At 36.1% G+C, this 16641-nt stretch overlaps 1 long non-coding RNA gene across 1 annotated transcript in view; it reads right to left on the bottom strand.

The window, feature by feature from the left end:
* Positions 1-16641, bottom strand: part of LOC145662031 (uncharacterized) — a 38680-nt gene that overhangs the window by 5610 nt on the left and 16429 nt on the right. The window contains exon 3 of the long non-coding RNA XR_014126954.1: positions 8058-8253. This is a non-coding gene — a long non-coding RNA (uncharacterized LOC145662031). The remainder of the gene's footprint in view (positions 1-8057; positions 8254-16641) is intronic.

Below are 16641 nucleotides of genomic sequence, written 5' to 3'. Positions count from 1 at the left end.
CTCTCCAGTAACACCCCATAACCTGTTAAAATACATGTGCATGCTCAGCGTCCAGTGTTCCTTCTACCTGCTTATCATTCAATTTATTTTCAAAAATTGTTTTAGCTAAATTATCTGGACTATTTTGATACATTTCTTGCACATTAGCATGTCTTGTTCTTTTAGATAAATATTCACCCTTAATTTGTTTTAACTCATGTGATTTCTTTTCTTCTTCTCGAACTCCTAATGCACCTAGAAATTTATTATATCATTCATTAATATCCTTCTTACTAATATTCAACTCTTTTACGAGGTTATCTATAATATTATTTAAATACGTCATTATTGGAATCATTTATCAATAACGAGTCACAATATTCTTGTATTGCATATTTTACGTTATCTTCAATTCCCCCTACACTATTGACATTAATTTCCTACATACTAGGGGACAAAACATCCTCAAGAACCCTCTTCATTTGTTGTGTACCTATCATATTTAATTCATCTATCCTTTCATCTTCATTTTTTATTGTAACAATCTTCAGTACCAATAACTATATCTTCAACTTGTACACTTTTACTAGCTAAATAGATAGTATCTTTTTATTCTCATACTCTTTCATTATTTTTTCTATTTTCTGCATTTGAACCAACAGCTTTCCCCCCCTAACATGGGTACTTTCCACCTTTTTTACATCACTTTTTAATCTTTCATTTACCTTTTCCAATTCAATCTCCAAATTACATATTTGAACAGTCAGTTTCTGTATTTTCAATTTAAGTATTGCAATCTCACGCTCCTTCTCATCTATTTCTCTTTGTAATTTTTCATTTGTAGAACTCACTTCTTGAACCCATTCCTTTTCTTTATTTAAATTTACATCTTTTAATATTATTTCTTGTTTCAAATCTCTCATAATTTCCTTATCTATTTGCATTTGACTTTCCAATTTTACCATACAACCCTCTATTTCTTGTTCCAAGATTTATTTTTCTTCTTCTTTTTCTACTCTAACCTTTGCTATCATTATCTTCTCTGTTCTAACCACTATTTGAAGTAATAATTCCTTAAACAAATCTGATACTGATTTATCATATAAATTCCTTTGCTGCTGGTTTATATAATTTAATTCTTCTAAAATTTGATTCTAACTAAATTATAATCCCCTTTCATAAATTCATAATCCCCATCACTCTCCTTTCTTTCACATTCAATATCAAACACCGAACACATTTCGTCCACTTGCGCACTAACTTAGTAATGATTCATCCTCAAGCTGTATGTCACCCGAATCTTTACTAAAGACTTCCTGGGGTAGTTTACCTTTAGAAACTAATCTGCATTTCTTATTACGCAACTCTTTCAATAATCTATTAGGAAAATAACTATGTATTATTTCATTAATATTTTGTTTCCCTATATTTTCAATAGGTACCTTAATAAATAATTTAATTTCATCATCTGTCAAATTTAATCTATTTTTTGACTTTTCTTTTCCCATCTTAAATACCTGTCCTTTTTTTTTTTTTTTTTTTGCTAGTCCTCCATATTTCTCAAGTCTCAGAACACCACTGACGTTTATATCCACCTTCTTTTCGAGGACCCAAGCACTTAGGTACATGGCGTTTAGCCGCATGTGTTTTACCGAACCTGTTATTACACAGTTTACATTCCAATACATATTTTAATTTATGCTAGTCATCCAAGTGCTTGTAAAGTTCTTTTCTTTACATAAAAAAGTAACTGAGGATGAACCAAACAATATAAATTATCAAACGGAAAACAATAAATAGATAATCCTTCATGGTCTTTATACTGGTTTTTTTTTTTTTTTTGTTCCAAACTACTTTGGCTATGTGACCTATTCACCCTACTTCTAGTATTTCGAGATTCCATAATCGGGGCCGTCGCGTGGGTGGGGCGACCGGAGCAATTGCCCCGGGCGCCGCGACCAAAGAGGGTGCCGGAACGACAAATCAACAAAATTCAAGGAATTCAGATTATGTTAGTAAATGATTTTTTTTCTCAAAAACTAATGTTGTTTGAGATATTTTAATAATGATCAGGCTACGGCGAAGTGAAATTTATTTCGTAAGAACAACACAACAGGCTTAATGCCCAGTTATAGTGTCGTGTACATAATTATCTAACATACACTATTATACATACACAAATATACGTCGTTTAATTATGCTGAAGTTATTGCCTGACAATTGTTTTGAAGTTGTTTTCGGAATTACTAAATACATTTAGTACATGAAATTTAACCATTTCGCTGTATAAAGCACACATTCTCCACAGAGGAGACTTATGTAATATGTTTGTTTTAGCTTTTCTACGATGGAATGTCCCAGTGTTTGCTGTTCTAGTCTGGCCTGTTCGGATATGTAATAATACTTCTGAATTTAATTCTGGACAGTCAATTTTACCGTTTAATAATTTAAGAACAAAAAAATTAAAAACCCATCTCCTTTTCTCTAATGTTTCAAACTAAAATTCGGTACTAAGTCTTCATAGGAGAGATTTGGGTAGAAACCGGTTTTCTTATATGCAAGCATTTTTAAAAATTTAAACTGTATATTTTCTATTGCATCGAAGTATGTAGTGACATTTGGTGTCCAAACAGTACACAGTATTCTAATTTTGACCTTATGCACGAAAAATATAACCTTATAAATATTGATTCTTTGTAGAAATCCTACCCTATCCAATAAATTAAAACTAGTTTTCTATATGCACTACTCGTTATTGCGTCAACGTGTTGAGCAAAGGTTAATTTGCTATTTTCAAAAAAAGTCAGATCTTTGATAGTATTTGGAAGAAAGTGTCACTTATTTTATAGGCAAAGTTAATTGGATTTTCTTTCCTTGTGAAAGACAGAGATTTACATTTGGACACATTCAGGACTAATTTATTCTTATCACACCATATTTGAACTCTCTGTAGATGCTGTTGAAGTTTCACACAGTCATCAATTGAACTTACTTTGTAGTATAATTTGAGATCATTGGTAAAAAAGAAGGCATTTATTCCGAAGTTGGGCGTCCGATACTTTTCGAGCAAAATCTTCATAAAAGCTATTAAAATTCATAATTTTTCAATTCCTACGTTCTTAACTGACTTTTGGGTTCCTTTCGTTACATCGTGAGGTAGGGGAGAGGTTAGGTTAGGTGAGGTTACGTTTGGTTTGCATATACAACAGAGGTAAACAGGGGTGCCCTTGGACGTCCGAACAAAGTTTTATTAATTCATGCTCTTCACATAGTTTTAGAAGATTTTGCTCGTTGTGAAGGTATTGCTTCACGAAATATAACACAGTCAGTTCAAATCCTGTGCATCGTTTCGGTATATTTGCCGCCATATTGATAATATAAATGCTCGTTAGTTTCCCACAATGTAACTATTCTGTTACCTTGCGCCAAGTAGTTCCCTCCGCTCGCCGAATAGTCCCATGTTTGTAACCGTTTATATATAACAAGATACTTTTCGAGATCCTTATATATTATCAAGCACACAAACGATCAAATTATTCATACCTTCCCTGTAAATTTTTAAAATTTTACTGGCAACGGACGCCCAACTTTGGAACTTAACCCAAAAAGAAAAACTTCAGAAGTTTTAATACACAGAGAAATATCATTAATAACAAGAAGGAACAACAGGGGATCTAGATGAGATCTTTGAGAGATACCGATAAAGTATTGAGCTTGGTAATGAGAAACATCGTCTTGGGTTATTCAACTGGAACTCTCTCCAGCTCTCTGTGAGAAGAGATGTATTTTTTTTAATCTTTAAATATTTGTATTTTTATTTATACATTCTAAGCTATTACTGTCCAAAATAAACAAGAATAGCAATCTATATCAATAATTCAAAACGATGTTTTCGTTAACTTTTATGTTTAACGGCAAAAGCCATTCACTTTTTTTAAAAAATGGCATAATAATAACTTATTTTGTCTTACATTATTATCTTATATTTAATATTTAGATTTAGGAGCACAGAATAAACTCTGGTTGTTTTTCGTAATACACTGGGGGAAGGGCGCCTGGGAGTTCTCGCGCCGAGCGCTTACAACCCATGCGACGGCCCTGTCCATAATGACAATAAAATACCAAAAATTTTATAAAATACGCCAACATATTAAAATCCTTGCTACCGCTTGTTATAATTTAAACTTTCCTGGAAAAATTTTACTTCTAACGAATTTTAATAGATAAATAAACATTATGTTCTAACAGTCAAAAAATCCGCTTTTTTTTTTTTTTTTTTTAAGACAAGGTAGAGTGTAATAATCCTACACAATATACATAGACTAGAATACATACAGACGAACAACTTACCAAGGTTTGGCAACTTTATATTTGCGGGTATTGAAGTCAGTTTGGATCGTCTGATCAGCGAAAGAACCAATCAACGCTCTCGGTGGGCGGGATCAGTGTCGTCGTGTGTGGATGGCGCTAGCATCGGTCTTGGAACGTGACGTCATGGGTTGTCATAGTAACCGGCGGATTGTTTTCGTCTGCTTCGCATCTCCGTGTTAGATGTAGTGCAGAAAGATCAGATAAGCTAATGTTCACTTTTTCTTGTACTGTCTCTGGACTGGACGTTCCTTTCCAACTTTTTTTTATATCAACAGATTTTTCTTTCTTTTAATGAGTTCACTTTGAAAATATCTAAGTTCCGCGAAGTACGTCAACAGAAAAAGCCGTTCTCCAAATGCAACTAAAGGAGGGAAAGAGTAATAGCTACTTTCGAAATTTCCACAAAGGTGACGTCAGATCGACTGGTTAGTTCCGTCGTCGCGTGTTAGGGGCGCTACTGTCACCAAGTTTCCAGTTTTTTGCTGAGTTTGCGGTCGGTATATTCTAGTCTGTGATAATATATCTGGTAACATTGCAAGATGAAGATCGCCTTCCGCAATGTAAACAAATCATTTAACCATATTTACAATTGAGAGTCCTATAACTCTTTAATTAATTATCCAAACTTGATCAAATTACTATAGAATAAACAAAATTCACTGCATAAAAGACTGCAAGTATCAAACTCCTTTTCTCAACCGTCAAACGCAAAATACTACACAATTTGAAAAGTGCTATATACTCTTATGGGTGTTTGAGATCAAACTTTAAATGTGTAGAACTCCGAAATTAATTAATCAAACTTAATACGGTAAAGACCGTAATATTCAACACATTCCGTATTTCCATAAAACACCATTCTTCTATGGGTCAAAACATTGTAACTCTTTTACAGACACTTTTATATTCTAAAATTCTCTCTCCGGCGGGAACTCATGTGGTTCGGATTCCACGTTAATCAAGCCTCATTGTTGAAAGGGAAGTTAAGCTCAAAATCATACAATCAATCTAAAATTCTCTCGTCTGTATTTATTTTTTAAAATACTGTAAGTTTTAAACCACTCACTCTACTCGATTCTAACCAAGTTAACACACAATATTCCACGAAATGGTACCAATCATTGTATCAGCTTCATCACAATAATCATAAGAATAAAAGCTGACTTAAGGGAATAATCCTAAGTACGTCTCCAAAGGGATCCAGGTCCATAAAAGAAAATGAACTCCATATAAATATACAGTGAAACCTGTGTTTAGCGGAATCGAGCGGGACTTGCAAAAATTTCCGTTAAAGTCAGGTTTCCGCTTAGTGGAGGTAGACCTTTCCTTTCTTTCTTTCTTTTTTTTTTTAAATAGATGCTTATATTTTCTCAGTATGCCCATTTATATTGCTGTACATACATTGTCCGATTACAGTACTTCTTTCTTCTACGAATAAATACACAAAAAATTAAAATGAATACAAAATTTGCTATGCACACGTTTTCTTTATTTTTCTAATAGCCAAGCAGGATTTTCTGTGTACATTGCTGCTTGGCTGCTTGACTTTCCGCATACACTTTAACCTGAGAAATTATACTAAGTGAATCAGAATCATTTTTCCATAATGCAAATTTTTGCAGTTCCTTTAAACTTCTGAGAGCATCTTGATATGTATTTATTCTACACTCTTCTCCGAACTCGGTATCGTATTCTTCTTCTTCCTCTATCTCGTTTTCTTCTTTTCAACATTCCGTATGATTCTTGATTAAGTTGCGGGGATTAAGGACAATTTGTGGGGGTGAATATGAGTAGTGGTTGTAGAAGGCCAACACTTTCCAGACATATTTAACGAAAGAACGAACATTTTATTGCAGACAGTGTAATGTATATGTCTCACAAAATGTCTAAACATCTTCTAAACGCTGTAGTCCGGAACTCAGAATTTTCCGTTAAATGTTTATTTTTCTTTCCGTTGTCCGCATAACACAGTTTCCGCTTAATGAAGGGACTTTTTACACGTTTTGTTCTCCAAAATTCATGGGACCGTGAAATATTTCCGTTTAAGACAGTTTTCCGTTTAATAAAGGGTCCGTTGAAGACAGGTTTTACTGTATAACGTAATAAGGCCTCATGAAAGAGGATAACATAGCTTAGAAAATTTGATTTTTTTGGTAATTTTACACCTATAAAGCAGAACGAGTTATCTCTTCAACTTAAAAAGGTGCACTCCCAGACCACCGTACTTAATCACATAAGGTAATAAGACGTCATCAAAAGAGAAGGTCAAACACCTCCGAAATTGATAATTTATACCCATCAAAGGAAAAGAGATTCCTCCCAAATTTAAGAAAATGTGTATACTAATGTCCTGAACCATTGTACTCAATCACATAACGATATAAAGTAATAAAAATAGAGTTTAAGAATCCAAATTCTATACCCATAAAAGGGAACAATTAAACCCTATAACCCTAATTCAAAAATCCCAGTCATAAAAGAGTTTGAGCGCTACCCGCAATACGTAACCTAAAACCATGTAGCCAGAAGGGTGAAGCGTAAGACCACATGACCTCATGACGTCATACCACATGACCTGTGCGAGCTAAGGACGGTGCCTAAAACCACCTAATGCAGAGTGTTATGGTAGAAGACAGGCGCCGTAATCCAGAGGCCCAAAAATAACGGTCAACAGCCCCCATTACTACTAATCTCTTTCCAGCCTTAGAACAAAGTAGACGTAAACAAAGCGAAATGTATTACTTCGCGGCTCACACGTGTTTCAGCGGCGAGAGACGAGAACAGCAAGAACGTCTGCTAGCTTACTATCGTCGCACAATTTCCAAAGTGTAAGGCTACGGTTGGTTGGTAAGTAATTAACGCACTGACACTGACTACTGCTGTGTTGAAAATATGTATTTTCTTAAACCATTATATAAACGAGATTGCCTCTGTTCCTGTTGTCCTCTTTTATGTTGTATAACACGAAACGAAGATGGATTATTGTCATTCATCGTCGCCATGAAACTCTGCATTCTACAATTTCAAATGAGCGGGGTAGTCGCGCGAATGCATACGCATGCGCAGTACATGTTATATGTCCAAGTAAAGGTTAGGTTGAAATAAAGCTTCATCTGTTGTTGAATATTATATATATTACGTTTATCATCACAAAAGATAGAATAATTTCAGATATCTTTATTAGAAATTATTTTAGTAGGGATTATATTGCGGCAGGATACTAGTGTAGTGAGACCAACAACCAATCATTGGTCATCGACTCACTGGTAGTCAGGTGGGTTTGTTTACATCCACATTTTACTAAGGCTGGAAAGAGATTATAACGGAGGAATAGCAGATAATGTTGAATAAGCCAATCAAAGTTTTGCAGTGAAGAGGTGACTAGTGAAAATGTCAAACACGTTTGAATAATAGAAGTGCGAGAATCTTGGCGATGTGCTTAACTATGTTTTATATTTTTAATTACACATACTGAGATTAGTAAGTAATTATGTAAGTAAATTGAGAGGTGAACATCCACGTGTTCTGTTCGCACTCTGTTTTTATACTCAAGATGATCCAATACCGTATTAGTTTAGTAAATATCATTTAACTAATGTATTTCCATTTATTTTGATAACTACCTGTATCTCAAACAGACGGAGCATTAAAGTAATATTGCTTTTTAAAAACGATTGTATTTTAAATCGCCTTCATTGTTTACTTACCTACAACAACCTTTAAAGCAGCAAAAATAAAATTTATCACAGCATCCATAGGTACAACAACTAGTGTCAGATGGACAGCATCCATCAGTACAACAAATGGTGCCAGATGGGCAGCAGGTAAATAGAGAGCAGGCTGTATCGCTAGATGTACAAACATCTCTCTTCACTCTGGGGCTGTAGTCATGAATAGTAACAACTGTTGCAAAGAAAGAAAAATATTTTGAGTACAAATTGAAGCAAATTCGTTTTCTAAAATTGTAGATAATACTGTAATTACACACGCACATACACACCTGATTCTGAGACATCAGAAACTTGTATTGAAAAAAGAGGTAATCAATAACAATCAAGATCGAAGTTTCAATAATATCATCTGAAGAAAAACCACTTTGATAGTAATCTACCTGTACTATCTTCATACTGTCTGGCGTACTAACGGTTCTAAGTTCAGTGAACATTATCCCTACTCTCAAGCTACACAGTGTTGTCATAATGAAACTTTATGTCCAAAATTACGAATACTACAGTCAGTCAATCATCACATACATAATCATGGGTCACCCTACCTATCTATCTATCTATCTATCTATCTATCTATCTATCATATATATATATATATATATATATATATATATATATATATATATATATATATATATATATATACAGGGTGTTTCAAAACAACATCGACAACGTTTGGGAGGTGATTCCTGACACCAAAATAAGACAAAAAGTATAGACCAACCTGGGTGCATAAATACTTCCTTTCGGAGTTATGGGCTGCCGAAAACATTAAAAATTGAACTTTAAAAGTAGTGCTCTCAACTGGTCGGGAACCCGAATAACCCGACCCGATTGACCCGACCCGAGCTGACCCGACTGACCCTGACCCGACAACCCGACCCGAGTTGACCCGACCTGACCCGTTTGAGAGCACTATGGTCACGACACTGGGTGAACGCCAAAATGCACTCCCTTTGGGAATTAAACCCGGACCACGTGTACCGAAGTCTTACACGTTAACCACTAGCTACATCAAGCGGGGGATTTGTATATGCATCTTAATGAATATTTGGCACTTTTGAGGTTTGGTTATTTCTTTTTATAACTGATACCAATGTCCGACATGGGAGAATTTTTTTTCTTGCTTTAGTTCTATGTGACGAAATTTTTCTTCAAGGTCAGTGTTCTCACCTGCTCGGACGGCAGGGAGTCTTTTCGGAAGGCAGTAGCAAGAGTCTCTTGATGGAGACAAAAGAAAATCGTTTAACTATAATGATAAGGGTTGAGGAAACGGGAGAACACCTGTGATTTTTTCAACCCTTCAACTTTCATTCCAAAATAGATTCTTATGATTCCGGGACCAGCGTCACTTCGACTTTTCTTTCTCGGTAATTAAAACGTATTTTACAGTATATATAGTTGCAAGTAAGATACATAATATGAATTTTGTAATTTAAAATTTAAAAATACAGTATGATAATTAATTATAAAGTACTAATTTTATTTCATCACTTTCAGCCCAACAAATAAAATTCAAACAATTCGCACCCTGGGTCTTGGTCATCAATACTGCGTCTTATTATTTGTCTTGCACAGTCAAGTCTTGGTCCTGCATTTCGTAGTCTTGGTGGTCTTTTATGCTATATAAGAGACAAGAATGCTCGCCTCATATGTATATACAAATGAAGACCAAGTGTGATTTTGATTATGGTCTTTCATACTATACGGAAAGCAAGAAAATATGCTCATCGCTACTTGGCGATCACCAAAACAAGGCCAAAAGCAAGATTACTATCCACTTCGTCTTGCATATCCAATCTTTATCTTGTTCTTGTATCGATCTTCTTGGGCTTGGTGAAATAAAATAAAATATTCAGTTTAAGGTCCCTCGATTCTGCACCGAGGCTAAGGGATATGGTGACCATGAGAAATGAATGAAATGGTGGAATGAAGAAAGTGAGAGGAAACAGGAGAACCCCGAGAAAACCCACTACACGGCGTTTCTCCACCACAAAGCCCACTTAACACAATCTGGGATCGAACCATGGACACCATGCACCAGAGATGAATTCTCTACCACTGAGCCCCCCGGCCCTGCTTGGCCTTGGTCGTCCATATCCAATCTTTCTTTTGACCTTGCTTAAACAACTTCTAGTTTTGTTCTAAATCCAGACTCAATATTGGCGTAGATATTACTATTACAGTCGATTGGTAAAATCAATCTTCCACATTTAAAAATTAAAGTACACACAAGTACAAAAATAAGTATTTACCATAAAAACACTAGCTGCTAGTGTTCAAAATAGATTTATGGTTTCTATAAAATCAATTGAAAATTGCTATTTTTAATTAGGCAGCTAATGGAAAACAGCAGCTTTCGACTCCAGCCGAGTTTAAGCTCAACTTAAACTCAATTGACCAAAGTGAACTGACCCGACAACCCAACCCGAGCTGACCCGATTGACCCGACCCGAAAATCCGATTGACCCGACCCGAGCTGACCTGACTGACCCGACCCGACAACCCGACCCGAGTAGCCTGACCCGAGCTGACCCGACTGAGTCGACCCGACAACCCGACCCGACCCAACCCGTTTGATAGCACTATTTAAAAGTCCATAGCTCCAATACTATGGCACCTACCGTAGTCGGGTCAAGACTTCACTTAGGACAAATATGCGTCCTATCCAAAAATACATGTTTCACAATCCTAAGGTACTCACGTAGCAATTTTTGCAGAGGGAGTTTGGCTACGGGCATATAACTTGAAGTATTCACCAACTACCTCTATAAAAATTGTTGCGGAAGTACCGTAGGATATTGGAGCATGGATATTTGGATAGGGCACATACTAATTCCTAAGTGAAGTCTTGACTTGACTATACTCGCCGCGACCTTATCCTGATAGCCGAGATGCGCAGCTTGAATTCAGGCGACTCCACGCACGTTACATAGTTCTTCACGTTACACACATTACTTAGGAGATCAATTCAAAGAGCTAATTGAGTTCAAATATATAAAAATGTCAATACAGAAACAATATTTAAAATAAAAGGTACTAGATTTATTAGTAACGGGTTATGAAAATGACGTCACGACTCAGAATCGGAAAGAGAGAAGGAAAGAAAGGAGTGGAAAGCCGGCAGCTAAGATGCGAGTCTCTTGCAAGTGTTGAAAAATCTTATAAAAATAGAGGACCGGTAATATTAGTTAATTGATCAATGTTAGAAACCGTCCACAATGTATAGGAAATGGCCTAATATTTTTATATGATATATAAGTTAAATAGAGTAGCTACCCCTTAAGAAACTTCTTTGCCTGCTGATAAATGAAACAAAAGAAAGAACGGGACTCACATATAACTTCTGCAATTTTTGTGCAGAGAGTAAAACTGCTCTGCCAAATATCGTCTTTATGCGTGCGTTAGTGTGAGTAGATGGGTATACTGAAACTAAAACCATGGAGAGTGTTAAGCGCGAAGTTGAAAATATGAATGGATCCGAATTATCACCTTCTCAGTATTATCGCAAACACGAGGAAGGGAAACCTATTTAAAGTCAAGCAAAGTAAATTGTCATCAATGTGTCTGCTCGACTAAGAGAAAAATATGCAGACAAAACTGTTGAAGAAACTGTTGATATGATTGTTGCCGGTTCGCTGCTGGTTTACTCATTGCCAACATAGAGTTGCTGTGCTTTGAGAAAAAAAAAATCGTATTTTTAATTTATTGTGTGGGAGGGTGGCTGCTTGTGTGTTTCTGTTTATGATTGACCTTTTCCAGGTAGATATATGAGAATAACTTCATTTCTTATCCTTCCTTACCTTAATCAATTGAAATGAATAAGCAAAATAGTTTTCATGCTCTCGGGCTTTAATTGTGAGGATTGCAAATACATCACGTGCTAATTTCCAATACATTTATTACTGTTGTCGTGTCTTCATGAATTATTAAAAACAAATAGACCAAGAAACATTTTTCGTTAGCGTCAGGAAAAGGACGAGAAATCACCGCTCTGCACATATCAGCTGAAACCCAGAGCAGCGCCAGTTGAAGCCCTGGCGATTGAGAACCAAACCAAAACACACAGGCACATACGAAGGCTTCCCTGTGAAAAGGTTCGCGCACCGACATGTACTAATGCGCTTGCGATGCGGCTCTCAAGTTAACTTTGCGTTTAGTATACGGTAGGTCCCATGGTTTTGGAGCTATGAACCTTTAAAGTTCAATTTTTTATGTTTTCGGCAGCTTATACCTCCGAAAGGAAGCACTTGTGCACTCAGGTTGGTCTACACTTTTTGGCTTATCTTGGTGGCAGGAATCACCTCCCAAACGTCGGTGTTGTTTTGAAACACACCCTATATATATCCGCACTCTCTCTTGCAAGTGTTTTGAAACACACCGCATATATAATGTATATATATGCGGAATATATATATATACATTCCGCATAACTTTCGGAATTCGATTATTCATTTAACTCAAATCGTGAGCTACACAATTGTTCTCCCACAATCTTTCTTACGTTTACGTGCCATTCAAGACTCCTTAACTCTCGCGAGTCAGCAGTCTCTATATCTACCCTGTAGATAACATTGGTATTATATCCCTTTTTCAATCTGATTCAGGCTATTGCTACTCTCATATATTTTGTTTATTCTATATTATACCGCTAACCCAGACCACGTTTATTTTAATATACCCTAGAAAAGCATCATTGCATACCCGTCGGTTTCATTTATATTTCTATCATACAATGCATAAAAAAAACCTAATCTCCATCAATCTAGACTAGAACAACTTAAAATATCAACTTTTCATTCACTGATTTCTTGAATCGCCATTTCCTCATAGCATCTCGACTTGAAGACGGTGCAGATCTTTAAGAAGTTGGAAGTTTTAACATACCTTTCAAAAATCAGCTGCACAATGCAGTTATAACAATTAGTTCTCTTCTAATTTACATTTACAGATTACTTTTTAAAAATTCAAATTTATATTTTCTCCCAATTAATATTTCAAGCAATCATTTTAAGCTTTTGTTCAAGCTTCTAAATAATACTAATTATGAAATTTACATTTTTCAGTTGTTTTTTTTTTTTTTCATCTCGATCATTGGGATAAAATCAGAACATTTTATTTATCTGAAGTGATCGTTAGTAGATTACGTGAAACTTCAAAATAAAAACCATATTTAATTGACGTTCGAGGTTTCACACAAAGATACTCATATAACTAATGCATGACACGGATATGTGTACTTTCAGTGGCATATTCGCAACAGGTGACCTACTAGCCCCCTAGTGATCTACTGCCTATTGACCATACATCCAAAGCTAAGAAACTGAATGGAACATTACTAACCTAACAAAACGATATATATTTATATAAAGAAACTAGCAAATATTACCCGCTTCGCTGGGTTGAAATAAATTATTTAAATGCATATCTTTGTATCTCATATATTTTATTGTCATTAATTTTTTATTGTTTATTGCAGCAAGCATGTTTACACAGTTTTGTTAATGTTTGGGAACGTTATGATGTAGTAATCTTTTCTCTTAGTTGTAAATTAAGTGTGATTCGTGTTCTAATATTGCAGAAATAACTTACTTTTTCCATAATTCAATTAGTGTCACTGTCCATCTCGGCGACCGCAAGACTATATAGATTCAACACTAATATCGGTCAGTTTTGACTATTTATATATACAGAGTGAGCCATTTTAATCAATCCACATAAATATCTGAAAAATGATAAAGCATAGAATAAATGTTTGAAGTACACGTTATATATCTCTCCCTCCCCCATGTTGCGGGCAATGGCATCAGAAGTTCACCGTTCATCTCACCGACTGCATGTGGGTTCAGCACTAATATATGTCATTTTTGATCATTTTTAAATAGCTCTTCCTATCTCTCCCCAAGTTGCGGATTTGAATTTGGATTTAAACGGGATTGTAAATATCACTGTTGATCTAAGCGACCCAGAAAACTATAAATTCGACACTGATAGTGGCCATTTGCGTTCATTTGTATATATCTCTTTATCCTCCTTCCCCAAGTGGCGTGGCTGAATTTGGATTTAAACCGGATCGGAAATGTCACTGTTCATCTGAATGATCCCGAAAACTATGGATTAGACACTAATATTGGTCATTTTCGATTATTATTATATATAGCTCCTCCTCCTCCTCGTCCGTGCTGCGGCACAGGGCATCAGAATTGTCACTGTTAATCTCAGCTGCTCCTAAAACTATGGATTCGACACTAATGTTAGTCATTTTCGATCATTTTTAAATGTTTATTCCTCTCCCTTACGTTGTACCCTCCTCCTCCCCAACTATCAGGGCTGAACTTGGATCAAAACAACATCAGAAGTGTCATTGTTTCTCTCATCGACCTCGAAAACAATGGATTCAACACTAATATAGGTCATTTTTGATAATTTATAAATTTCTCTCCCCTCCCCCTCCCCTACGTTGCATCGTCATAGTGAATAGCCTAAAGTACTCCCTGTTCCTAAACTCATGTATGTTGAAAATTTGATTGAGATCGATCGGGTGGTTCAAGAGTGGTGAAGTCACAAGGGCACTTTTATTATTATTATTATTATTTGTACATATATCTCCTCCTTCCCACTCTACGTTGGCTCGTCAAAGTGAAACAATAAAAATCACCCAATGGCCGACCCTCATAAATGTTGAAAATTTGATCGAGATTGGTTGGGTGGTTCAAAAGTTATTTTATTAACTTTTATTTATACGCCCTTTCCCCTCCCCAACCCTAGGATCTACCGTTAAACTGAAATTACAAAAATGTTTCCAGATAGTTCAAGAGATATTAAGTTACAAAAATAGTCACTTGCAGTCTTATATAAATTGATTTTTATATATCTCCAACGATCCCAGGCCTGAACCTTAACTATGTTGAAAATTTGATCAAGATCGGTCGAGTGGTTCAGGAGTTATTAGGTTTTATTTATTTTTATACCCCCTACCCTACCCTCAGTTCTACCATCAAAGTGAAATGCCTAAAGCCAGCTTAGCCTCGAACCTCATCCATGTTACAAATTTGATCGAGATCAGTCGGGCGGTTCAGAAGATTTAGTCACAAACATAGTGATTTTCAATTTTATATATATAGATTATACTCATTTTTCTTTTACATCCACTATATTAAAAAAAATTACAGCACATACCACATAGTGACCTACCGGAGACGAATTTCGAGATCGAACACGGCACATTCAATTGGAATGATAATAAAACTGAAAAAACGAAGTGTTTCCGTTTAACGTCTCACAATTATGCCCTTTAGGCTAAGGGAGACTAATGACTAAGACAAGTGAATGATAATGGAAGAATTGATAGAATGTGCATTTGAGAGGAAACGAAAGTAACCAGAGAAAACCCATGGACACGATATGAATATTAATCAAATTGTTGCTTTACTACTATAACAACAGGTAACAACATTCACAGTCATCTTACGTTAGACTAAGCGGAGTATTGATGCCTTATTTCCCTCATTCTAGGAATACAGCGGAGTCATTTTAATTCAAAGTCCAACTGGACACACACACACACACACACACACACACACACACACACACACACACACACATACACACACACAAAATGGTTCAGATTATCTAAATAGATATACTGCTAAATACCCAAGTGAACAAAACTACAGTTCTATATGGAGAAAAGTAACATGCAGTAGCTTTGCTTTTAAAGAAGCACATACTCGCGTGAAACAATACCGAAAACAAATGACATTTTCTTGTGTATACATGTATATGAACAAAAACACCAGAGGTGCAAAAGGTGCAGCCAAGTTGGTCAGCCTCAAAAAGTGTTGAGATGAGGATGGATGAGCCAAGTTCCTTGGCCACTGCATCTGAAAGGAACACTGGAACTTGGCGCGAAGTGTCTAACATGTTCGAATACATTAAGATGTCTGTTCCTAGTTTCACGGCCGGGACATTTCAGCCCTAAGGCTAGTGGTGACCCCTAAATCCACCACGCTCACAAACACCATTCCTAAGGCTCGTTAGCATCATTTACTTTGACACTTCGTCGAGGATTATAAGTTTTCCTTGTCTGGGTTTCGAACCACCCATCTTACTGCAGTATACTGTATATGTGCCTTAGCGCATTAGCAAAGTTGATATTCCTAAGGTTGATGGTGGTCTCAAACCCACCACGCCCACCACCACTATCCCTAAGGTTCCTTAACATCATTTTCCTTGACACCTCGCGCCAAGTTCCAGTGTTCCTTTCAGATGCAGTGGCCAAGGAACTTGGCTCATCCATCCTCATCTCAACACTTTTTGAGGCTGACGAACTTGGCTGCACCTTTTGCACCTCTGGTGTTTTTGTTCATATTTCACTTCTTTTTGTAGTTCACCATGTCAATATCGTATATTGGAATTCTCAATTGTGGCATATTGCTGCATTTAAATTTAAAATTGTACATTTTTAAAGGAGTCATACTGTGTCATATACAACATTAGTTCCCAAGGGCTCTCCCACCGGGAATCGAACCCAAGACCCGTACAAGAAAAGCGCACATGCTAG

This window comes from Thermobia domestica, chromosome 10, assembly GCF_964235325.1.
Source record: "Thermobia domestica chromosome 10, izTheDome1.hap1.1, whole genome shotgun sequence".
Classification (NCBI taxonomy): Eukaryota; Metazoa; Arthropoda; class Insecta; order Zygentoma; family Lepismatidae; genus Thermobia; species Thermobia domestica.
This window is presented reverse-complemented; position numbering and strand designations above follow the sequence as displayed.